This window comes from Leuresthes tenuis, unplaced genomic scaffold (genome assembly GCF_036924035.1).
Source record: "Leuresthes tenuis unplaced genomic scaffold, fLeuTen1.0.hap1 SCAF_21, whole genome shotgun sequence".
Classification (NCBI taxonomy): domain Eukaryota; kingdom Metazoa; phylum Chordata; class Actinopteri; order Atheriniformes; family Atherinopsidae; genus Leuresthes; species Leuresthes tenuis.
In genome coordinates this window covers 12,729,495-12,756,219 of record NW_027325375.1, presented here as the reverse complement: position 1 = coordinate 12,756,219, position 26,725 = coordinate 12,729,495, and the positions used below count along the sequence as shown (strand labels likewise).

The window sequence follows — 26,725 nt, the reverse complement described above, 5'->3', positions numbered from 1 at the left end:
AACGTTGTACTTTGCAGTAAAAGAAAGAGCAAATCTAAAGTTTCAGGAATCCGAGAATAAGCTTACTTTCATGAGTTCTTCACGATTTCGGATTTTGCTATAAAATGAATTCCTTCACTCAAACTAAATTAAAACTGCTAAACCGCTAATCTGTTACATACAAGGCAGATGTCAAATTCACCGAAATAGGATCTAAGGGTATTTGGCCAATCGAGCTGTAGCAGCTTCGGTAAAAGAGTATAAGTTGAAGAGTTTGTGAATAAAGGTGTGCGCACACATAGTGAGTTGTAGGAAAATAGGCAGGGAGCAATGCCGGCTGGGGTATATGTTCTTGTATGTTGTCTGACTGTTTGATTTGAATGTGTTGTGTAAGTGTCCTGTTGAATGTTACATGTTTGGGCTTTGACACGCTTCACTGTGGTTGTTAACTGTGTGGTGTGTCCTGAAATGTTATATGTTTGGGCTGTGTGACATGCTTAATGCTTTTCAGTAGCAACCCACTTATTCATATATAGCAACTGACAACATAAGAAGTCCGGACATACTTTGATAGTAGTTGTAGAAGTATCCTTATTGATAATAGATAAACTAATTCATAGTGATAGAACAGTAGATGAACAGGTGCCTGCACATGTCTCATGAAAATAAAATGGGTGTATGATTGCTGACGGCAGAGCAATACTGCCAAACTTATGAGTTCTTGTGGCAAACTTGATTCAGTGTCTTGACGTGTATACGCTGTTTCGCTGACTTGTCACAAGAAACAAAGTGTGTTTGATAAGATCCGACCATTTTATTACGGGAGGATCAGTATGTATGGATTCTGATGTGACTGATAAACCCATTCGTATCTTAAGCATAATCTAATACGTGAGACAACGCCCTGGCACACATTATGGACTGTCCCCACAGTCCATAATGTAGAAAAGAGAGAAAAAAGCCTTTCCTATTTGGTGTGTGTGCTCACAGTGCAGAGTGTAGAGAAAAGAGAGAAAAGAAAGCCGTTTTGGTGTCACGGGTGTTGTGACTTACACACACACATTTCTGAATTGAGAAAGGAAATTATTTTAGAGAAAGCACTAGAGTTTAGATCCCACATTTGTTGATAGGCATTCATTTAATTTTTCTTTTAATCAGTTTTAAAGTGAATACTAACTGAGAAATGAAAAAGGTGAAGAGTTTAGAAGCTTGGTTCAAGAGCAAAACTTGGTTTATGATCAGCTGAGTCTCTAAACAGAACAGCAAAGGGCTTCATCGAACATTTAAAAAAGATTCAGATTGTTAGAATATCCAGAATTTATAGGAATGGTGGTGATTGCTCTTATTTTCTAGAATGGAAATAACTGCACCATGTCTGTTTTATGAATTTAAGGGGCTAAAAAGTTTTGTTCTCGTTTTTCTATGATTAACCGAATGTATGTGAGAGTCCAAACAGACAGAAGGGTTACGGCCGAGCGCTGGACCTTCCAAAAAAGATGAGACAGGCTGGACCTGTGCCATACTAGTTAAGACCTGCCTGTGGATAACAGGTTCTTTAAACTCTCACACACACAAACTCACACACGTTCGCACACATACACCCATACACACACACATTCTTGAACTTGCTGCAAGATTAAACATTTGCATTAACTGACTCCAGCAACTCTGAGTCTCATTGAGAGACTTTTCTCAACAATTGGGTCCTCAAACCAGATCTCAACGTTTTTTCCGCTTTCCAGGGTCGGAGCTGAAACCGTGCACGGGGGAGTCCAGTACTCCTAATGAAAGACCCCCTGCTGAATTGCGGTAATTAGGGGCCAGTGTCCATTGAAAGGGGGAAAAAGGGACGAGATCGTACTTTTGAATCAATGGCCAGAAGCCATTGGCAGTGCAGGCATCAACAATAATGGTGTTATTTCACCCATTAACACTTAAGGTACCTCATGCAGTGGCTGTGATATGGTTACTTAACAAAATATCTTTACCAGACATCTCTCCTACATAACAGTTCTTCTTTCACAGCCACACCTTGTTGTCGAGAGATGTGCTACACTTAATCCATCCACACTGCTACCTACCCCACAGATGGAAAGCCTCATGATTGCATGTCAGAAATAACCATCAGTGTTTTACCCAGGCCAGACTTAACTGATATACGTTATGAAAATGCAGAAATAACTATATTTATTCAACAGGTCAAGCAAAAAACCCTGATGGCACAAATGCTACAGGATTTGCAGTAGTAACAGAAACTGAAGTTTTCTTAAAACAACCACTACCAAAAAATTACTCTGTTCAAGCAGTCGAATTGGTAGCTTTAACTGAAGCTTGTAAATTAAATAACAAAAAGGTTGTTAACGTTTACACTGACAGTCAGTATGCCTTCTCAACTGTACATGTGTTAACACAGCATTGGAAAAACAGGTATGTTGACATCCACAGCTAAATGTATAAACTACAAATATTTTAGCATTATTAGATGTTATTCAATTGCCATCTACAATAGACTCGTATGAATGACCGGAAGGAAAACCATACTGCCAAAGAATTTGTTTAAATATGCTGCAGTATTGAGCCACGGACCATGTCATGTCTCAACAGGAGGGATGGAAGCAATAATGAACAAGGTTTTTACAGCATATGGTTTTACTAATTATTGAATTTTTTTTTTAGAATAAATAAATTAATAAAGTTTTGTCTAGCAGGTCAAATATGTGCAAAATACATTCCACAGGGCAATCTAAGACCAAAACGAAGATAATTCCCTAAGCCAGTGTATCTTTTTCAACATATTTGTTTGTATTTCATTATTTCATTATTGTGTAGATTTCATTGAACTAAATTAATGTTAAGGGAAACGATTCTGCTCAGTGACAACAGAGGTTTTTACCAAATGGTCTGAAATATTTCCATGTGCACAAGCAGATGCACTCTCAGTAGCAAAATCACGCGTAAAATAACTCATTTCTAGATTTGAAATTCCTGAAAAGATCTTCAGTGATAATTTGACACACTTTGTAAACAATGTCATCTCACTGATGGCAAAGAACTTAAAATAGATCTTAGAAACCACTGTGATATAGAAGGTTTCGCTAACACATTGGAATTGTTTTACTATTTACATATGCATGTGCAGTGAAGAATTGCTTGCTGCTGATAAATGCAAAGAAGAACAGCTTACACATAGATGCTCACATATAGGCTGCTGAATGCAATGAAGACCTGCTTATCCAGTAAAGTTCAATGTCAATGTGTAATATTCAATTAGGATTTGCAAAACAGTGAAGTTAAACAATGAATGGGTCCATAGTCGGTATGAGAAGACTACAGGAATATTTACCTGGGTGTACGTTCAAACAGAGATGAGAAAATTGCGATAAATTATTGTTTGTTTGTTTGTTAGTATGTATATGAATGTTATGTGTATAAACTGTGTTGAGTTGTAGTTACTCAGTAGTGTCTCAGTGAAACAACCGACGGGGGAAGCCTTGCGGTGACAACAAAAGCAGTGTTTTACTGATCAGTCAAGTTGCTCCAGTGTACTCCATACAAACTGGTTGGCTACTGAAGGGATAGAAAATGGGGAATACTCTTTTTAAAGCAAACAAGGAATTAGATGGGAAAAATACATGTTTTAACGGGACCCAGACAATATTATATAGATGTCGCCACTGAAGTAAAGAACATTTACGTGGGATGGTGTGAGGGTCCTCGTTTGGCTGACGTTCGCCGATATGCTCGCCATGCTCAGAACCAAGTTGAGACGCGTAAGACAACCAAAAGGGACAAGTGTGAAAAGGAGCTGCATTTGGCAACCATGACCATGTATTACGCAGTTGGTGTAAACAGAGGACGAGGCCGAAGTCGAAGACGTGGACGTGTGGGAGAGGAGGTCGAAATGGGCCACGCCAGAGCTATGATCCGAATATTTGTGTTTACTGTGGCCAGACTGGACACTGGAAGAAGGACTGTCCACAGCTAAAAAGTGATGAAATTGGGCAAAAGGCTGACTGAGGGTGGGAGGCAGGTTCTGGACGTCACGCGGCAGCGGAGCCTCCACTAATGGGTGATAGCACAAACACACTCACACATTCTTCCTGCTCTGTGTAGTGAAGCAACGCTTGCCGACTGTGATTCACGTAGTAAAGTTTTGCATGCTATTTCCGTCCTAGAGCAAAGATATTTCTCTCAGAATATAGGAACTTATGTTCATCAGTAGTGACGTCAGGGGAGTTTGATTGTCCTCCAAAGTTAAGTGGAAACCACGTTTACTGTATGTCTGCATCAGGCCAGGTTGTGAAGGAGAAAATGACAATGCCCATTGCGTGTTGTCACTCCCGATGAGCTCTCCTTCAAACACTCATTTTTGTTATCAGAGTTGTGTCCCATTAACCTGATGGGCTGTGATCTCATGTGTAAATTAGGCATTATTTTAACTTCTACACCAGAGGGTGTTAAGGTTATGTTACAGCCTTTTTTCACAGCAGTGCAGTTTGATTCATCGGCACTTACATATGCTTATGAGTGGAAACTTCCCAGCTCTCCTTTTTCACAACAACTAGTGGAAGAAGCAAAAGCGTTAGTTTCACCCCTTTCTGATTTCATGCAACCTACTGATTTGCACTGCACATCACACATTTCTTTGGGGCCTGACAATGACTATGAGAAGAAGTGAAAAAATATGTGCGCCTACTTTATTGACTCCAGAGCACTTTGATTTTTTTAATGTTTGTGGTACTCGCCCTCACATTTCCTTGGCCAAACGTACACACTGGCAGTGACAAGGTGTGGGAGAGTTTGTTGCTACATGTCAAAAAGAAATGGAGTGGACTGTTTCACCTGCTGATCCAAATTTGATGTTTTCTGAACGATTGTCAGCATACAAAAAAACATTTTTGAGTACAATGCATTGTCAAAGAACTGTGGACTTAATTCCTACCACAGAATCACATTTTGAAGCATGTTTTTTATCTGAAACAGATTTGTCTTCGATACCCATGTTGGCTGAAGTGCCCAATGATCTTTGGGCTAAGAGCAAATATGATGTGGGGTTGATAAAAGGCTGTGAACCAGTAATTGTCACTCCTAAATCAGACTTTTGTCCATGTAAAAAACAATACCCTTTTAAGCCTGAAGCAATTAAAGGGATTAAACCTGTTTTTCAATCTTTTCAGAAAACAGGCATTATTGTTCCTTTTGAAAATTCACCTGTGCTTACTCCATTGTTTCCTGTTAAAAAGATTAAAGATGCTGGCCAGCCAGATGAATGGCTCTGCTCTTTTGCAGTATGTGGATGACATCCTTTTATGTGGTCCATCTAAACAACAGTGTGAAAAAGACAGTGAATCTGTTGAAACATCTTCCTTCTTATGGCCATAAAGCCAGCCTTTCTAAGTTACAGTTTGTACAGGACGAAGTCACCTTTTTGGGTCATGTGATTTCTAAGGATGGGCGCTCACTTTCTCCTAAACATGTTGCTGCAGTTCAGATCATTCCTAAACCGGTTACTAAAAAACAGCTTATGTCATTCTTAGGTATAACATCTTACTGCAGGAACTTTATTCCTAACTACTCTTTTCTCGAAGCTCTCTTAGGTGCTCTTATCCATGGTAAAGGCAGCTGCAGTTCTGACATGCAGCTCCAGTCAGCTGATCGTGTTCCATGGACTCCTGAGGCTGAATCAGCCTTTAGTCAGCTTAAGCTGGCTCTTCAAACAGCACCAACACTTGGCATTCCAGATCCTCATAAACCTTTCATACAGGCAGTTGATGAGAAGCATGGTTGTATGACATCTGTTCTTATGCAGGAACATGGGGCAGGCAAAGGCCAGTGGCTCATTTCTCAGCAAAACTGGACTCTGTGGCTGCAGGCCTGCCTGGTTGTCTTCGTGCTGTTGCAGCTGCAGAGAAAGCTGTCCTGGCCTCCCAAGATATTGTGGGCTACGCTAATTTGACTGTTTTGGTTCCTCATGCTGTTGCCATTATTCTTCTCGAGCAGAAAACTTCACATCTTTCAACTGCTTGTTGGCTCAGATACACCTCTGTGCTCCGTGATATGCCAAATGTCACTGTTAAACGTTGTACTGTTCTGAATCCTGCTACTTTGCTTCCGACTCCTGAGGATGGGGAGCCTCATGACTGTGAAGCTGTTTTGGAACAAGTTTGTACACCCCGACCTGATCTTTTAGAGACTCCTCTTCCAAACTCTGACATGATTCTTTTTGTAGATGGATCAGCTTTGCGTGATCCAGCCACAGGTACTAACTGTGTTTGGTTTGCAGTATGTTCTTCACATGACACTTTGTTGTCTGGTTCTCTTCCTAAACATTTCTCTGCTCAAACTACTGAGCTTATTGCACTTACTGAAGCTTGTAAGTTGGCAGCTGGTAAGTCTGTCACTATTTACACAGATTCCAGATATGCTTTTGGTGTTGTTCATGACTTTGGTGCGCTGTGGAAACACAGGCATTTCCTTAAATCAGATGGTAAAACTATTCTGAACTCCAAGCAGGTTTCTGATCTTCTTGATGCGATCCTTTTGCCTACAGCAATCTCGGTCTGTAAGTGTACGGCTCACACTAACTCAGACGATCCTGTTGCTTGTGGCAATGCCAGAGCTGATGCTGCAGCTAAGCAAGCAGCTAATTTTTTTCCTGTTTTCGCTTCCCTCTCTTTGCAGGCAGAAGACTCCCTCACAGATCTCCATGCTTTGCAAACTTTTGCCTCTGCAGATGAAATTTGGTCCTCTGGACGCATTTGGTCCTCTGTGGGTGCAACTCATACGGATGGTGTTTGGATGGGACCTGATGGTAAACCCTGTCTACCTAAACATTTTTTTCCTCATTTTTCAAAATTGACACATGGGTTGAACCATGTGTCAAAAGGGGGGATGCTGAATGCACTCACTGCTCAGTGGTTCACAAAAGGGTTCAGTTCATATGCGCAAAAATACTGTCAGTCATGTATGGTTTGTGCCACACATAATGTAGGAAAGGCATTACACACATCGCAAGTTGCACACCCTCCACCAGAGAAATCTTTTGAACATTTGATGATGGATTTTGTTGAACTCACACCAGCTGAAGGAAAGAAATATGCACTAGTAATAGTGGACGTGTTTAGTAAATGGGTTGAAGTTTTCCCTGCAAAACATGCAAACAGTAATGCAGTGACTAAAGCACTGCTAAACAGAAATCATTCCTAGATGGGGCATTCCAGAGAAGATCAGCAGTGATAATGGCACACATTTTGTAAACACTGCATTGACTAAGGTTGGTAAATTCCTGGGAATAACCTTGCGCACACATTGTGCTTATCATCCACAGAGTGGAGGTGCTGTGGAAAGAGAAAATGGTACATTAAAGTCCAAGTTAGCCAAATGTTGTGAAGAAACAGGTCTGCCATGGACAAAAGCATTACCTATTGTGCTTATCTACCGTTCCAGGTGCTACTGGTCACTCACACAGCTGTTAAAGTTGCAGAGAGAGCAACCTGGATTCATGCCAGTCACTGTAAGAAGGTACCAGAACCAGTAGATGACTTCCACCCTGACATACATCAGCCTAACCAACACGCCTGGAAGGACAAAGATAAAAGTCAGCAGTAAAAGCTGTACTCCACCGGTGTGTTAAGTGCTAGTAACCTCTGACACCGAAGATTGAAACATCCTTACTGAGACCAGCGATGAAGATGATCATACACATGCTGTGAACCATGGAAGAAACTGTTTGTTGTTTGTATTTTCTTATTTGTAACCAGCATGTGCACATTGTATCTTGATTTCACAGGAAGCAATAATACAGGGCTGCTGTATTTCCCCACGACCCGAGAGACCACCAGACGCCCGAAGCCACACAGCCCCCCCCAGCACACACCCAACCGCCCAGAGCGACGGGACAGCAACCCACCACCACCACTATGTGATCAAGCTAATCAGAAGGGACCAGAGAGAATTAAATTCAGCCAATTGATGTTTTGAGGAAGCAAACATTGTTTCCATGCTAATATAATCTAAAAGAAAATTTCTAAACTGGTTAATACACAGATTGTTCTTCGCTTTCCAGTTCATGAGAATAGTTTTCTTTGCTATACATAACACTGTGAGGATCATGTGTGCTAAGCTAAATTCCACATTGATGTTGTCTAAGTCACCCAGTATGCACAGTGTGGGGCATGCAGGAATGCTACACTTTAGTCATGTTGATAGGTCCGCAAAGACTTCAAGCCAGAACCTCTGGACAGGCGCACAAAACCACAAAGCGTGTGCATAATCATCAGGTGTGTTATCTGTGCAATGTGAGCAGATGTTTGAGTGTGTTAGACCCATCCTGAACATCCTTTGTCCTGTATAGTGTGTTCTATGAAGAATTTTGTATTGTATGAGCTGTAAATTAGGATTTTGAGTCATTCTGAAGGTGTTCAAACATATATGTGGCCAGAAGCTATGACTAGAACTGATGGATAAATCTGCCTCCCATTTTGAGGACGGTAGAGACATTGTGTCATCTATCTTAGACAATAATTTATATATTTTTGATAGTAGTTTTGGGGTGCAGATGCTTAGAAATTCTACTACCCTAATCGGGAGTTGTAAGTCTGGTTGGTGGAGGATATATTTCTTTGTTATTATAGACTTAAGTTGTTGATATTCTAGGAATTTATTGCTGCCTATCTCATGTTGTGATATGAGCTCATCAAATGAAATAAAATGTCCATTTTGGATTATATGTTCCAGATGTTTGATTCCTTTGATCTTCCAGAGAGTAAAGTTTAGCATTTTTTTGTTTTGCAGGATGTCAGGATTGTTCCAGATGGGTGTAAGCTTACACAGGACAAGTGAAGACTTTGTTATTTTAAGAAATTCCTACCAGGCTGTCAGAGAGGTGCTGATGTTAATGCTTTTGAAACATTTGTGATTTTTTACGTTTTGACTAATAAGTGGCAGGTCAGAGATTTCCAGATTATCACACAATGCTTGTTCTATATTTATCCATGGTTCATCTATTGGGCTAGGTTTAAACCATTTTGATATATACTGTAACCTATTGGCTAAGGAATAGTGCTGAAAATTAGGTAAATCTAATCCACCACTGTCCTTGGTCTTCTGTAGGGTTTTTAAACTAATACGTGGTGGTTTGTTTTTCCACAGAAATTTGGAGATGCATGAACCTAGTGACTTAAACCAAGTAGCAGATGGTTTTATGGGGATCATTGAGAACAAATAGTTAACTTTTGGTAGTATCATCATTTTAATGGTTGTAACTCTCCCCATAAGTGATATAGGTAAGGACTTCAAACGAGAGAGATCGTCCTCTACTGTCTTTAATAATTGCACATAATTTAGCTTTGTTAGCCCTGAGAGCCTGGAGGAAATGTTTATGCCTAAATATCTAATATTTCCTGACTGTAAAGTGATCGCAGGTATATTCTGGTCCCTATAGTTAATGGGCAGAACTGTGGTCTTAGACCAATTGATAGAGTAGTCAGAAAGTGCTGAGAATTTATTTATGAGTGTGATCGTGTGAGTGAGAGACGTCTGTGAGTTCTGAAGGAAAAGTAATACATCATCAGCATAAAGACTTATTTTATGCTCAATATTTTGGGGTTGGATGCCTTTAATATTTCTATCTTGTCTGATAGCAGCTGCTAAAGGTTCGATGAAAATAGCAAAAAGTGAGGGCGAAAGTGGGCAACCCTGTCTTGTACCTCTCTGCAGACTGAAGCTTGGAGAAGTTTGATCATTTGTCCTGACACTTGCACTTGGGGAGTCAGTTATTTTCCTTTGAGGAGATAAGAGGCTTTAATAATAATATCTTGCAAGAGAGAACAACACAGTACAGAATACAGAGTTGCTCTGACCACTGAAGCAAAAACACACAGTTATATTGCCCACTCATCACGTCATCTGTTTTTGGGTATAATTGATTGTTCTTCTAACTTTCCTCCCCAACCATTAGTTGAGGTTACCCAGACACACTCGTAAATACCAGCCTAACCCTGTCCCCCCTAAAGTGCAGCTATCTCATAATAACAAGCCCACCATTGTAAAGAGGAATTTAAGAAAACAGGGCAGGGTGGTACCTTGCAGCTCGGTCATTTGCAGGTTATACACAGTAACACTCAATACAATGCATATAAGAATTATTTTCCATTACATTCCTCCCTTTTGATTATAATAATACCATTATATTAATCAACCCAAAAGAAACAAGGAAAATAATAACTTTATCTGTAAAACATCAGCCTGTATTTGCACACAACGTGAGTTTAAAATGCAGGCATCATAGTGATAAAGGGTCCAATGATAAACAATCAAAACATGAACAATTAAATATGATTATCTTCATCCCTCTCTAAGTCAGCGTCACTAGAGGAAAAATTTTGAAAGCAAAAAAGTTCTTTGAGTCATTTGAATCATTTGGTGAGATACATACAATGAGGCCTTTCACACAGGGAAAAATACAGCAGCCCTGTATTATTGCTTCCTGTGAAATCAAGATACAATGTGCACATGCTGGTTACAAATAAGAAAATACAAACAACAAACAGTTTCTTCCATGGTTCACAGCATGTGTATGATCATCTTCATCGCAGGTCTCAGTAAGGATGTTTCAATCTTCGGTGTCAGAGGTTACTAGCACTTAACACACCGGTGGAGTACAGCTTTTACTGCTGACTCTTATCTTTGTCCTTCCGGGCGTGTTGGTTAGGCTGATGTATGTCAGGGTGGAAGTCATCTACTGGTTCTGGTACCTTCTTACAGTGACTGGCATGAATCCAGGTTGCTCTCTCTGCAACTTTAACAGCTGTATGAGTGACCAGTAGCACCTGGAACGGGCCTTGCCAACGTTTGGACTTCCAATGTTTCCTGCGAAGTTCCTTCACCACCTGTCATCTGGTTGGAGTGGTGTGTTTTCTGTGGCTGGAAGGGCTGCTTTTACTGTCTGTGAAACTTGAGATAGAACAGTGGAAAGGTTTCGACAGTAAGACAACATAGCATCATCACAAACAGTTGTGGAAGGGAGGGGTCTGGTTACAGGTCCCAATCCCAGGTTAGGAGGTCTGCCAAATAAAATTTCAAATGGGCTGAGATTCACTTGAGCTCTGATTCTCATTCTCATGTAGGTAAGCACAATAGGTAATACTTTTGTCCATGGCAGACCTGTTTCTTCACAACATTTGGCTAACTTGGACTTTAATGTACCATTTTCTCTTTCCACAGCACCTCCACTCTGTGGATGATAAGCACAATGTGTGCGCAAGGTTATTCCCAGGAATTTACCAACCTCAGTCAATGCAGTGTTTACAAAATGTGTGCCATTATCACTGCTGATCTTCTCTGGAATGCCCCATCTAGGAATGATTTCTGTTTAGCAGTGCTTTAGTCACTGCATTACTGTTTGCATGTTTTGCAGGGAAAACTTCAACCCATTTACTAAACACGTCCACTATTACTAGTGCATATTTCTTTCCTTCAGCTGGTGTGAGTTCAACAAAATCCATCATCAAATGTTCAAAAGGTTTCTCTGGTGGAGGGTGTGCAACTTGCGATGTGTGTAATGCCTTTCCTACATTATGTGTGGCACAAACCATACATGACTGACAGTATTTTTGCGCATATGAACTGAACCCTTTTGTGAACCACTGAGCAGTGAGTGCATTCAGCATCCCCCCTTTTGACACATGGTCCAACCCATGTGTCAATTTTGAAAAATGAGGAAAAAAGTGTTTAGGTAGACAGGGTTTACCATCAGGTCCCATCCAAACACCATCCATATGAGTTGCACCCACAGAGGACCAAATGCGTCCAGAGGACCAAATTTCATCTGCAGAGGCAAAAGTTTGCAAAGCATGGAGATCTGTGAGGGAGTCTTCTGCCTGCAAAGAGAGGGAAGCGAAAACAGGAAAAAAATTAGCTGCTTGCTTAGCTGCAGCATCAGCTCTGGCATTGCCACAAGCAACAGGATCGTCTGAGTTAGTGTGAGCCGCACACTTACAGACCGAGATTGCTGTAGGCAAAAGGATCGCATCAAGAAGATCAGAAACCTGCTTGGAGTTCAGAATAGTTTTACCATCTGATTTAAGGAAATGCCTGTGTTTCCACAGCGCACCAAAGTCATGAACAACACCAAAAGCATATCTGGAATCTGTGTAAATAGTGACAGACTTACCAGCTGCCAACTTACAAGCTTCAGTAAGTGCAATAAGCTCAGTAGTTTGAGCAGAGAAATGTTTAGGAAGAGAACCAGACAACAAAGTGTCATGTGAAGAACATACTGCAAACCAAACACAGTTAGTACCTGTGGCTGGATCACGCAAAGCTGATCCATCTACAAAAAGAATCATGTCAGAGTTTGGAAGAGGAGTCTCTAAAAGATCAGGTCGGGGTGTACAAACTTGTTCCAAAACAGCTTCACAGTCATGAGGCTCCCCATCCTCAGGAGTCGGAAGCAAAGTAGCAGGATTCAGAACAGTACAACGTTTAACAGTGACATTTGGCATATCACAGAGGTGTATCTGAGCCAACGAGCAGTTGAAAGATGTGAAGTTTTCTGCTCGAGAAGAATAAAGGCAACAGCATGAGGAACCAAAACAGTCAAATTAGCGTAGCCCACAATATCTTGGGAGGCCAGGACAGCTTTCTCTGCAGCTGCAACAGCACGAAGACAACCAGGCAGGCCTGCAGTCACAGAGTCCAGTTTTGCTGAGAAATGAGCCACTGGCCTTTGCCTGCCCCATGTTCCTGCATAAGAACAGATGTCATACAACCATGCTTCTCATCAACTGCCTGTATGAAAGGTTTATGAGGATCTGGAATGCCAAGTGTTGGTGCTGTTTGAAGAGCCAGCTTAAGCTGACTAAAGGCTGGAGCTGCATGTCAGAACTGCAGCTGCCTTTACCATGGATAAGAGCACCTAAGAGAGCTTCGAGAAAAGAGTAGTTAGGAATAAAGTTCCTGCAGTAAGATGTTATACCTAAGAATGACATAAGCTGTTTTTTAGTAACCGGTTTAGGAATGATCTGAACTGCAGCAACACGTTTAGGAGAAAGTGAGCGCCCATCCTTAAAAATCACATGACCCAAAAAGGTGACTTCGTCCTGTACAAACTGTAACTTAGAAAGGCTGGCTTTATGGCCATAAGAAGGAAGATGTTTCAACAGATTCACTGTCTTTTTCACACTGTTGTTTAGATGGACCACATAAAAGGATGTCATCCACATACTGCAAAAGAGCAGAGCCTGTGGTTGATTGAAGTTAATCCAGACTAGCTTTGAGGGCAGCATTGTAAATAGTGGGACTTTCACAGTACCCCTGGCATAACCGGGTAAAAGTCCAAGATCTCCCTTCAAACTAAAAAGCAAACCAAAATGGGCTATCAGGGTGCACTGGCGACAAGTCAACCACTGAGAAAAACTGTGCATCTGATGTAATTTGAGACAAAATAGTGTGTGGGTTGGGCACAGTAGGAGCATGTGGCTGAACTGCAGCATTCACCGCTTGGAGGTCCTGTACAAAACGCCATTCATCTGGCTGGCCAGCATCTTTAATCTTTTTAACAGGAAACAATGGAGTAAGCACAGGTGAATTTTCAAAAGGAACAATAACGCCTGTTTTCTGAAAAGATTGAAAAACAGGTTTAATCCCTTTAATTGCTTCAGGCTTAAAAGGGTATTGTTTTTTACATGGACAAAAGTCTGATTTAGGGGTGACAATTACTGGTTCACAGCCTTTTATCAACCCCACATCATATTTGCTCTTAGCCCAAAGATCATTGGGCACTTCAGCCAACATGGGTATCGAAGACAAATCTGTTTCAGATAAAAAACATGCTTCAAAATGTGATTCTGTGGTAGGAATTAAGTCCACAGTTCTTTGACAATGCATTGTACTCAAAAATGTTTTTTTGTATGCTGACAATCGTTCAGAAAACATCAAATTTGGATCAGCAGGTGAAACAGTCCACTCCATTTCTTTCTGACATGTAGCAACAAACTCTCCCACACCTTGTCACTGCCAGTGTGTACGTTTGGCCAAGGAAATGTGAGGGCGAGTACCACAAACATTAAAAAAATCGAAGTGCTCTGGAGTCAATAAAGTAGGCGCACATATTTTTTCACTTCTTCTCATAGTCATTGTCAGGCCCCAAAGAAATGTGTGATGTGCAGTGCAAATCAGCAGGTTGCATGAAATCAGAAAGGGGTGAAACTAACGCTTTTGCTTCTTCCACTAGTTGTTGTGAAAAAGGAGAGCTGGGAAGTTTCCACTCATAAGCATATGTAAGTGCAGATGACTCAAACTGCACTGCTGTGAAAACTTTGTCAGGCTGTAACATAACGTTAACACCCTCTGGTGTAGAAGTTAAAATAATGCCTAATTTACACATGAGATCACAGCCCATCAGGTTAATGGGACACAACTCTGATAACAAAAATGAGTGTTTGAAGGAGAGCCCATCTGGAGTGACACACGCAATGGGCGATGTCATTTTCTCCTTCACAACCTGGCCTGATGCAGACATAGAGTAAACGTGGTTTCCACTTAACTTTGGAGGACAATCAAACTCCCCTGACGTCACTACTGATGAACATAAGTTCCTATATTCTGAGAGAAATATCTTTGCTCTAGGACGGAAATAGCATGCAAAACTTTACTACGTGAATCACAGTCGGCAAGCGTTTCTTCACTACACAGAGCAGGAAAAATGTGTGAGTGTGTTTGTGCTATCACCCATTAGTGGAGGCTCCGCTGCCGCGTGACGTCCAGAACCTGCCTCCCACCCTCAGTCAGCCTTTTGCCCAATTTCATCACTTTTCAGCTGTGGACACAGCCACAGTAAAAACAAATATTCGGATCATAGCTCTGGCGTGGCCCATTTCGACCTCCTCTCCCACACGTCCACGTCTTCGACTTCGGCCTCGTCCTCTGTTTACACCAACTGCGTAATACATGGTCATGGCTGCCAAATGCAGCTCCTTTTCACACTTGTCCTATATCTTACGCGTCTCAACTTGGTTCTCCGCATGGTGAGCATATCGGCGAACGTCAGCCAAACGAGGACCCTCACACCATCCCACGTAAATGTTCTTTACTTTAGTGGCGACATCTGGCATGAGGCCTTTAATTATTGCATTGCATGCAATACTCTCCCATGGTCCTGATTCATTACCCAAATCCCTTGGTCTCTGATGACCGCTGTGCTTGCTGACTTCCTCAAGGATGCGGTGTACAAAATCATCAGTCCCTTCACCGGGTTTCTGTTTGCAGGTGTAAATGTGGGACATATTGATTTTGGTTGGAAATTGAGTGGTGATGGCTTGACACAGTCTTTGGATGGCTGCTTCATATTGAGCGTTATCATTATGTCCTCGTTCACTGTTGGTAGGTCGCAAATCCAGTTGTAGCATACTGGCCTCTATTTTGCAGAGGTCGGTCAGTTTGAACTTTTTTGCCAATATGCGACGCAATTCAACCCCGGTCGGGCAGAATTGTGCGCAGAAATCTCGCAACTCGTCAGCAAAATGGGGTCCAGAAATCTCTGGATCTGGTAAGCATTGTTATGCTTCCATGATGTCAGTCTCAGTCCAGGGTCGATAAACCAGTAATGGTCCAGTGGGAACTGCAACTTTAACCATAGGCATGGTTTGAATCTGGTTTTGTTTTTTCTCACGTTTAGATCTCTGAAGTCCAGATTGTGGGTAAAGGATTTTTGTCACTTGCGTTAAAAGTTCTTGGGCAGGTACGCTGGAGAACCAAATGTCTTCCTTTTCCTCATCATCAGACCTATGTAACTGATGTTGTGAGAATGATGGAATTTCTTCCCGAGGGAGGATGGAAGAAGTCCCTTCTTCCCGAGAGCCAGAGGCTTGTGGCAGGGCTGGCTGTTGTTGTTGCAGGCGTCGTGGAGGGCAGGAGTCCAGGTCTGGATCCGGCACAGCGAGAGCGCTCAGGGTGGGGTAAAGAGGTGCAGAAGGAGAAAAAGTGTTATCAGTGCAATATGGTGGTGGTTTAAAAGAAGATTCAGTCTTAATCAGAGCTGAATTATCTTTTCGTCCACATACTAAATTATTATCAACATTCCGTCATGGCATTTGTTTAACATTTTCCTTTCTTTCTCTTAATACACTTTATTTTTTCCAACATTCTATACCTTTCTTACTTCTTATTTAAACTTAATTTTCTTTTTTTTTGCTTCATCTCTTTCTCATATTTGCAAAACTTTTCTTCTAATTTTCTTATTTCTAACATACTAAAAGAACCTTCAGGTGGAAAACCTCTGGACCATATTTCTTTTTCATTTCAACATGCTTAGGTCCCCCGGTAGGGTCAAAAGTCTGAGACCTACTGTTTCCCATTCTCAGACTTGGAATGGGGAAATATATTCCTTCACTCAAAGGACGTCTCCAATGAGGACCTTAATCTGTACTCACACTTCTTCGGACTGCTTCAAAAGTTTCCCTTACCCATGAAATCTCTGTCTCACTAATGACACAACTGGGAAACCCTCTTTTATTCAAATAAAAACTAAAAAGCAGTCCTATCATCTCAGACTATCATATTTAAAAAATGATCCCAGCGCTGGTATTCAGGAAAAGGACCTGCCAGTCCTCTCTCTCAGAAAAGGCCTCGGAGGTATGAGGCTGGAACAGCTACTTCAGTCCAGGCTGGCCATGCACTGCGGTCCGGTCCAGAGACACCAGTCGAGGGATCCTGTTCGTGACGCCAAAATTGTGGACATAGAAGGGCATGTTGAAGGTGTGAATGTCCGACCATAGTTGGTAAAAAGCGGGTAAGAAAAGGTTAAAATACCCGACTCTACACAATCAATAGCGGGAGCGGAGTTGTTCGGCTAAAAGAAGGTGTGAAAGTCCTACCATGGTTTGTAAAAAGCGGGTAAGAAAATGTTCGAATGCCAAAATATACACCATCAAAAGCGGAAGCCGAGGTGTTCGGCTGCACGTAGGTGTGAATGTCAGATCATAATTTGCAAAAAGCTGATGAGAAAGGTGTGAATGATCGACAATAATTGCTGAAAAATGTGTTAGAAAAGGTAAGAATGCCGGACCATTCATCATCAAAAGCGGGAGAAGAGGTGTTCGGCTGTAAGATGGTGCGAATGTCCGACCATAGTTGGTAAAAAGCGGGTAAGAAAAGGTTCGAATGCCCGAATACATACCATCAAAAGCGGAAGCGGAGGTGTTCGGCTGCAAGAAGGTGTGAACGTCCGACCAAAGTTTGTAAAAAGCGGGTAAGAAAAGGTGCGAATGCCCGAACATACACCATCAAAAGAGGGAGCGGAGGTGTTCCGCTGAAAGACGGTGTGAATGTCCGACCATAGTTGGTAAAAAGCGGGTAAGAAAAGGTTCGAATGCCCGAATATATACCATCAAAAGCGGAAGCGGAGGTGTTCGGCTGCAAGAAGGTGTGAACGTCCGACCAAAGTTTGTAAAAAGCAGTTAAGAAAAGTTTCGAATATCCAACCAAACATAATCAAAAGTGGGAGCAGAGCTGTTCGACTGCAAGTAGGTGTGAATGTCCACCCATAATTCCTGAAAAATGGGTAAGAAAAGGTGCGAATACCCAACCATACATCATCAAAAGAAGAAGTGGATGTGTTCTGCTACAAGAAGGTTTGAATGTCCGACCATAGTTTGTAAAAAGTGGGTAAGAAAAAGTTCGAATGCCCGAACATACACCATCAAAAGAGGGAGCGGAGGTGTTCCGCTGTCAGACGGTGTGAATGTCCGACCATAATTGGTAAAAAGCGGGTAAGAAAAGGTTAAAATACCCGACTGTACACAATCAATAGCGGGAGCGGAGTTGTTCGGCTACAAGAAGGTGTGAAAGTCCGACCATGGTTTGTAAAACGCGGGTAAGACAAGGTGCGAATGCCCGACAATGTATGATCAAAAGAGGGAGCGGAGGTGTTCGGCTGCAAGGTCTGAATTTCCAACCATAATTTGTAAACACCGTTGAAGAAAAGCCTCGAAAGCCCGACTATACACCATCAAAAGCGGGAGCAGAGGTGTTCAGCTGCAAGAAGGTCTGAATGTCCACCAATAATTACTGAAAAATGGGTAAGAAAAGGTGTGAATGCCCAACTATACATCATAAAAAGCAGAAGTGGATGTGTTCGGCCACAAGAAGGTTTGAATGTCCGACCATAGTTTGTAAAAGGCGGGTAAGAAAAGGTTCGAATGCCCGAACATACACAATCAAAAGAGGGAGCGGAGGTGTTTCGCTGCAAGGTGTGAATGTCCGAGCATAGTTTGTAAAAAGTGGGTAAGAAAAGGTTCGAATGCCAGAACATACACCATCAAAAGAGGGAGCGGAGGTGTTCCGCTGTAAGAAGGTGTGAATGTCCGACCATAGTTGGTAAAACGCGGGTAAGAAAAGGTTAAAATACCCGACTCTACACAATCAATAGCGGGAGCGGAGTTGTTCGGCTAAAAGAAGGTGTGAAAGTCTACTTCGCATTCCGCACCTCCGCCCACCCGCTGCACTGAGCACTCTTCAGCCCTTTTAAATGGTATAACTTTACACTACCGCACGCTCCAGCGAGCACCATTCAAGCAACAACTTTGCACTCCAGCTTCGAACATCGGCACAGTCGCAACAAGTAATGCGACTCTACTCAGAGAAGTCACTCTGCACAGTAACAAGATTTCTTTTGCACAGACAGAAAGGGCTTCATCCGCAAAGGTAAAGCCTGCCAAAAATAGAAACAACTCATTAGTGCTGCTCAACATTGTACTTTGCAGTAAAAGAAAGAGCAAATCTAAAGATTCAGGAATCCGAGAATAAGCTTACTTCCATGAGTTCTTCACGATTTCGGATTTTGCTATAAAATGAATTCCTTCACTCAAACTAAATTAAAACTGCTAAACCGCTAATCTGTTACATACAAGGCAGATGTCAAATTCACCGAAATAGGATCTAAGGGTATTTGGCCAATCGAGCTGTAGCAGCTTCGGTAAAAGAGTATAAGTTGAAGAGTTTGTGAATAAAGGTGTGCGCACACATAGTGAGTTGTAGGAAAATAGGCAGGGAGCAATGCCGGCTGGGGTATAGGTTCTTGTATGTTGTCTGACTGTTTGATTTGAATGTGTTGTGTAAGTGTCCTGTTGAATGTTACATGTTTGGGCTTTGACATGCTTCACTGTGGTTGTTAACTGTGTGGTGTGTCCTGAAATGTTATATGTTTGGGCTGTGTGACATGCTTAATGCTTTTCAGTAGCAACCCACTTATTCATATATAGCAACTGACAACATAAGAAGTCCGGACATACTTTGATAGTAGTTGTAGAAGTATCCTTATTGATAATAGATAAACTAATTCATAGTGATAGAACAGTAGATGAACAGGTGCCTGCACATGTCTCATGAAAATAAAATGGGTGTATGATTGCTGACGGCAGAGCAATACTGCCAAACTTATGAGTTCTTGTGGCAAACTTGATTCAGTGTCTTGACGTGTATACGCTGTTTGGCTGACTTGTCACAAGAAACAAAGTGTGTTTGATAAGATCCGACCATTTTATTACGGGAGGATCAGTATGTATGGATTCTGATGTGACTGATAAACCCATTCGTATCTTAAGCATAATCTAATACGTGAGACAACGCCCTGGCACACAATCAAAAAAAAAAAAGAGAGAGCGGTTTTGTGTCCCCACAGTCCATAATGTAGAAAAGAGAGAAAAAAGCCTTTCTGATTTGTTGTGTGTGCTCACAGTGCAGAGTGTAGAGAAAAGAGAGGAAAGAAAGCCGTTTTGGTGTCACGGGTGTTGTGACTTACACACACACATTTCTGAATTGAGAAAGGAAATTATTTTAGAGGAAGCACTAGAGTTTAGATCCCACATTTGTTGATAGGCATTCATTTAATTTTTCTTTTAATCAGTTTTAAAGTGAATACTAACTGAGAAATGAAAAAGGTGAAGAGTTTAGAAGCTTGGTTCAAGAGCAAAACTTGGTTTATGATCAGCTGAGTCTCTAAACAGAACAGCAAAGGGCTTCATCGAACATTTAAAAAAGATTCAGATTGTTAGAATATCCAGAATTTATAGGAATGGTGGTGATTACTCTTATTTTCTAGAATGGAAATAACTGCACCATGTCTGTTTTATGAATTTAAGGGGCTAAAAAGTTTTGTTCTCATTTTTCTATGATTAACCGAATGTATGTGAGAGTCCAAACAGACAGAAGGGTTACGGCCGAGCGCTGGACCTTCCAAAAAAGATGAGACAGGCTGGACCCATGCCATACTAGTCAAGACCTGCCTGTGGATAACAGGTTCTTTAAAGTCTCACACACACAAACTCACACACGTTCGCACACATACACCCATACACACACACATTCTTGAACTTGCTGCAAGATTAAACCTTTGCATTAACTGACTCCAGCAACTCTGAGTCTCATTGAGAGACTTTTCTCAACAATTGGGTCCTCAAACCAGATCTCAACGTTTTTTCCGCTGTCCAGGGTCGGAGCTGAAACCGTGCACGGGGGAGTCCAGTACTCCTAATGAAAGACCCCCTGCTGAATTGCGGTAATTAGGGGCCAGTGTCCACTGAAAGGGGGAAAAAGGGACGAGATCGTACTTTTGAATCAATGGCCAGAAGCCATTGGCAGTGCAGGCATCAACAATAATGGTGTTATTTCACCCATTAACACTTAAGGTACCTCATGCAGTGGCTGTGATATGGTTACTTAACAAAATATCTTTACCAGACATCTTTCCTACATAACAGTTCTTCTTTCACAGCCACACCTTGTTGTCGAGAGATGTGCTACACTTAATCCATCCACACTGCTACCTACCCCACAGATGGAAAGCCTCATGATTGCATGTCAGAAATAACCATCAGTGTTTTACCCAGGCCAGACTTAACTGATATACGTTATGAAAATGCAGAAATAACTATATTTATTCAACAGATCAAGGAAAAAAACCCTGATGGCACAAATGCTACAGGATTTGCAGTAGTAACAGAAACTGAAGTTTTCTTAAAACAACCACTACCAAAAAATTACTCTGTTCAAGCAGTCGAATTGGTAGCTTTAACTGAAGCTTGTAAATTAAATAACAAAAAGGTTGTTAACGTTTACACTGACAGTCAGTATGCCTTCTCAACTGTACATGTGTTAACACAGCATTGGAAAAACAGGTATGTTGACATCCACAGCTAAATGTATAAACTACAAATATTTTAGCATTATTAGATGTTATTCAATTGCCATCTACAATAGACTCGTATGAATGACCGGAAGGAAAACCATACTGCCAAAGAATTTGTTTAAATATGCTGCAGTATTGAGCCACGGACCATGTCATGTCTCAACAGGAGGGATGGAAGCAATAATGAACCAGGTTTTTACAGCATATGGTTTTACTAATTATTAAAAAAATATTTTTTAGAATAAATAAATGAATAAAGTTTTGTCTAGCAGGTCAAATATGTGCAAAATACATTCCACAGGGCAATCTAAGACCAAAACGAAGATAATTCCCTAAGCCAGTGTATCTTTTTCAACATATTTGTTTGGATTTCATTATTTCATTATTTTGTAGATTTCATTGAACTAAATTAATGTTAAGGGAAACGATTCTGCTCAGTGACAACAGAGGTTTTTACCAAATGGTCTGAAATATTTCCATGTGCACAAGCAGATGCACTCTCAGTAGCAAAATCACGCGTAAAATAACTCATTTCTAGATTTGAAATTCCTGAAAAGATCTTCAGTGATAATTTGACACACTTTGTAAACAATGTCATCTCACTGATGGCAAAGAACTTAAAATAGACCTTAGAAACCACTGTGATATAGAAGGTTTCGCTAACACATTGGAATTGTTTTACTATTTACATATGCATGTGCAGTGAAGAATTGCTTGCTGCGTATAAATGCAAAGAAGAACAGCTTACAAATAAATGCTCACATATAGGCTGCTGAATGCAATGAAGACCTGCTTATCCAGTAAAGTTCAATGTCAATGTGTAATATTCAATTAGGATTTGCAAAACAGTGAAGTTAAACAATGAATGGGTCCATAGTCGGTATGAGAAGACTACAGGAATATTTACCTGGGTGTACGTTCAAACAGAGATGAGAAAATTGCGATAAATTATTGTTTGTTTGTTTGTTAGTATGTATATGAATGTTATGTGTATAAACTGTGTTGAGTTGTAGTTACTCAGTAGTGTCTCAGTGAAACAACCGACGGGGGAAGCCTTGCGGTGACAACAAAAGCAGTGTTTTACTGATCAGTCAAGTTGCTCCAGTGTACTCCATACAAACTGGTTGGCTACTGAAGGGATAGAAAATGGGGAATACTTGTTTTAAAGCAAACAAGGAATTAGATGGGAAAAATACATGTTTTAACGGGACCCAGACAATATTAAATACTCAGACAGATGGGAGAAGAAGTGTAGTTTTGTAGGAAATCACAAAATTATTACATAAAATTAGTGAAATCAATTGAAGAATGCCTTTCTGAAGAGCTGTTTACCACAGATGAGCAGCTTTGCGACCAAGCACATTGTAGATCGCTTTACTGCCAAAATGATCTAGTTTAATGGATTGGTTTAGACATGCATAACAGCATTTTAAAAACAAAGAGAGAAACAAAAAGGGACAACGCTTCATGGTGGAAGGTGATGTATAAATAACTGTGTATATGATGAAGGAGAGACCATTTGAGCAGCACAGCCATTTCGCAGCACAGGGACAGCAGTCCAAGTTAAAGGATCTCCCACGTGGTATCACCTGTCACACTGTGTCAAGGCATCAAAAAAAGAAAATATCACCAAACTCAAGGACAAAGAGACGAAGACTCCGGTGAACGAAGAGAGAGGACTTACAAACCAGAAATACAAAAGGATGCTCGATATCAAGATCCAGAAGAAGAGGCTAACAATGCCACGAACACTTACGATGCTGGGAATGATGCCAGCAATGAACAGAGAAGAAGATTCAGTGTCATCAATCTGCAACACGTGCCTCTAATGAGGGGGTGAATATAGAATCCTCAACGATTACAACGTCTCTGGGAACTGTGACAACAACAAGGTTTAAACCATTTTGATATATATTGTAACCTATTGGCTAAGGAATAGTGCTGAAAATGAGGTAAATCTAATCCACCACTGTCCTTGGTCTTCTGTAGGGTTTTTAAACTAATACGTGGTGGTTTGTTTTTCCACAGAAATTTGGAGATGCATGAATCTAGTGACTTAAACCAAGTAGCAGGTGGTTTTATGGGGATCATTGAGAACAAATAGTTAACTTTTGGTAGTATCATCATTTTAATGGTTGTAACTCTCCCCATAAGTGATATAGGTAAGGACTTCCAACGAGAGAGATCGTCCTCTACTCTCTTTAATAATTGCACATAATCCATCTGTACTTATCAGTTTAATATGTGATATGTCTATGCAAGGACTACATATTAAATGGATTTTTATCAATAGGAGTTGAAAAAGGAGCTTGCTCCGTTCACTCCAAGCATCGACCCGGTATTGCAGTGCCGCTGGGAACGGTGCGCTCTCCTCTGCTGTTGTGAAAAAGCAAACAGCGGTGCAGGATGGAAGTTTCTTTTAGTCTGCTGAGAAAAGAGAGTGAATGCGAAGTAGACTTTAACACGGCTCTGGGAGCGAGCCGAGTGCGGGCTAACCAGGAGAAATGCTTGAAAGAAACGCGACACCGAATGAGCGGTCAGAACAAAGCCTCAATACGGTGTTCCCGTGGTGTTTTTATAAAATGCGGTGAAAATAAAGGTGTGAATGCCCCATAGAAAACTAAAAGGTGGAGCGGAAGTGTTCGGCTGCAAGAAGGTGTGAATGTCCGACTATATTTGGTGAAAAGCAGGTGAAGCAAGGTCTGAATGCCCAACCTTACATCATCAAAAGCGAGATCAGAGGTTTTTGGCTGCAAGAAGGCCATAGTTTGCCAAAAGCGGGTAAGGTGCGAATGACCGACTAAATATCAACAAAAGTGGGGGCGGAGGTCTTCGGATGCAAGTGGGTGTGAATATCCCACCATACAAGTATGGTGGAGAGGAAGCTGTGAATGGCCGACCATACTTTGCAAAAAGCGGGTGAGAAAAGGTGCGAATGTCCAACCATACATGATCAAACCAGGGAGCGGAGGTGTTTGGCTGCGACAAGGTGTGAATGTCCACCCATAATTAATGAAAAGCGGGCAACAAGTAGGTTTGAATGCCATACCATTCATCATCAAAAGCACGAGTGGATGTGTTCGGCTACAAGAAGGTTTGAATGTCCGACCATAGTTGGTAAAAAGTGGGTATGAAAAGGTTCGAATGCCCAAATTCGGCTGCAAAAAACTGTGTTCGGCTGCAAAAAGGTGTGAATGTTCGACTAAAGTTTGTAAAAAGCGGGTAAGACAAGGTGCGAATGCCTGACAATGTATGATCAAAAGCGGGAGCGGAGGTGTTCAGCTGCAAGAAGGTCTAAATGTCCATTATTAATTGCTAGAAAACATGAAAGAAAATTTTCGAAAATCAATCCGCACATGATCATAAGTGGGAGAGGAGGTGTTCAGCTGCAAGAAGGTGTGAATGTCCTACCATAATTGCTGAAAAATGTGTTAGAAACGGTAAGAATGCCGGACCATACCTCATCAAAAGCTAGAGAGGTGGTGTTCGGCTGCAAGTAGGTGTGAATGTCTGACTATATTTGGTGAAAAGCAGGTGAAGCAAGGTCTGAATGCCCAACCTTACATCATGAAAAGCGAGATCAGAGGTGTTTGGCTGAGAGAAGGCCACAGTTTGCGATGCAATAATTAAAGGCCTCATGCCAGATGTCGCCACTGAAGTAAAGAACATTTACGTGGGATGGTGTGAGGGTCCTCGTTTGGCTGACGTTCGCCGATATGCTCGCCATGCTCAGAACCAAGTTGAGACGCGTAAGACAACCAAAAGGGACAAGTGTGAAAAGGAGCTGCATTTGGCAGCCATGACCATGTATTACGCAGTTGGTGTAAACAGAGGACGAGGCCGAAGTCGAAGACGTGGACGTGTGGGAGAGGAGGTCGAAATGGGCCACGCCAGAGCTATGATCCGAATATTTGTTTTTACTGTGGCCAGACTGGACACTGGAAGAAGGACTGTCCACAACTGAAAAGTGATGAAATTGGGCAAAAGACTGACTGAGGGTGGGAGGCAGGTTCTGGACGTCACGCGGCAGCGGAGCCTCCACTAATGGGTGATAGCACAAACACACTCACACATTTTTCCTGCTCTGTGTAGTGAAGAAACGCTTGCCGACTGTGATTCACGTAGTAAAGTTTTGCATGCTATTTCCATCCTAGAGCAAAGATATTTCTCTCAGAATATAGGAACTTATGTTCATCAGTAGTGACGTCAGGGGAGTTTGATTGTCCTCCAAAGTTAAGTGGAAACCATGTTTACTGTATGTCTGCATCAGGCCAGGTTGTGAAGGAGAAAATGACAATGCCCATTGCGTGTTGTCACTCCTGATGAGCTCTCCTTCAAACACTCATTTTTGTTATCAGAGTTGTGTCCCATTAACCTGATGGGCTGTGATCTCATGTGTAAATTAGGCATTATTTTAACTTCTACACCAGAGGGTGTTAAGGTTATGTTACAGCCTGACAAAGTTTTCACAGCAGTGCAGTTTGATTCATCGGCACTTACATATGCTTATGAGTGGAAACTTCCCAGCTCTCCTTTTTCACAACAACTAGTGGAAGAAGCAAAAGCGTTAGTTTCACCCCTTTCTGATTTCATGCAATCTACTGATTTGCACTGCACATCACACATTTCTTTGGGGCCTGACAATGACTATGAGAAGAAGTGAAAAAATATGTGCGCCTACTTTATTGGCTGTGTCGCTCACTCCAGAGCACTTCGATTTTTTTAATGTTTGTGGTACTCGCCCTCACATTTCCTTGGCCAAACGTACACACAGGCAGTGACAAGGTGTGGGAGAGTTTGTTGCTACATGTCAGAAAGAAATGGAGTGGACCGTTTCACCTGCTGATCCAAATTTGATGTTTTCTGAACGATTGTCAGCATACAAAAAAACATTTTTGAGTACAATGCATTGTCAAAGAACTGTGGACTTAATTCCTACCACAGAATCACATTTTGAAGCATGTTTTTTATCTGAAACAGATTTGTCTTCGATACCCATGTTGGCTGAAGTGCCCAATGATCTTTGGGCTAAGAGCAAATATGATGTGGGGTTGATAAAAGGCTGTGAACCAGTAATTGTCACCCCTAAATCAAACTTTTGTCCATGTAAAAAACAATACCCTTTTAAGCCTGAAGCAATTAAAGGGATTAAACCTGTTTTTCAATCTTTTCAGAAAACAGGCGTTATTGTTCCTTTTGAAAATTCACCTGTGCTTACTCCATTGATTCCTGTTAAAAAGATTAAAGATGCTGGCCAGCCAGATGAATGGCGTTTTGTTGGATATTCGAACCTTTTCTTAACTGCTTTTTACAAACCATGGTCGGACTTTCACACCTTCTTGTAGCCGAACAACTCCGCTCCCGCTATTGATTGTGTACAGTCGGCTATTTTAACCTTTTCTTACCCGCTTTTTACCAACTATGGTCGGACATTCACACCGTCTTACAGCGGAACACCTCCGCTCCCGCTTTTTATGGTGTATAGTCGGGCATTCGAACCTTTTCTTACCCGCTATTTACAAACTATGGTAGGACATTCAAACCTTCGTGTATCCGAAAACC

The 26,725-nt window shown here is 41.5% G+C and overlaps 1 pseudogene; it reads left to right on the top strand.

Moving 5' to 3' along the window:
• Nucleotides 1-23,358: 23,358 nt before the first annotated feature.
• LOC140280563 (U2 spliceosomal RNA) lies at nt 23,359-23,535 on the top strand (annotated as a pseudogene).
• The last annotated feature ends 3,190 nt before the right edge of the window (nt 23,536-26,725 follow it).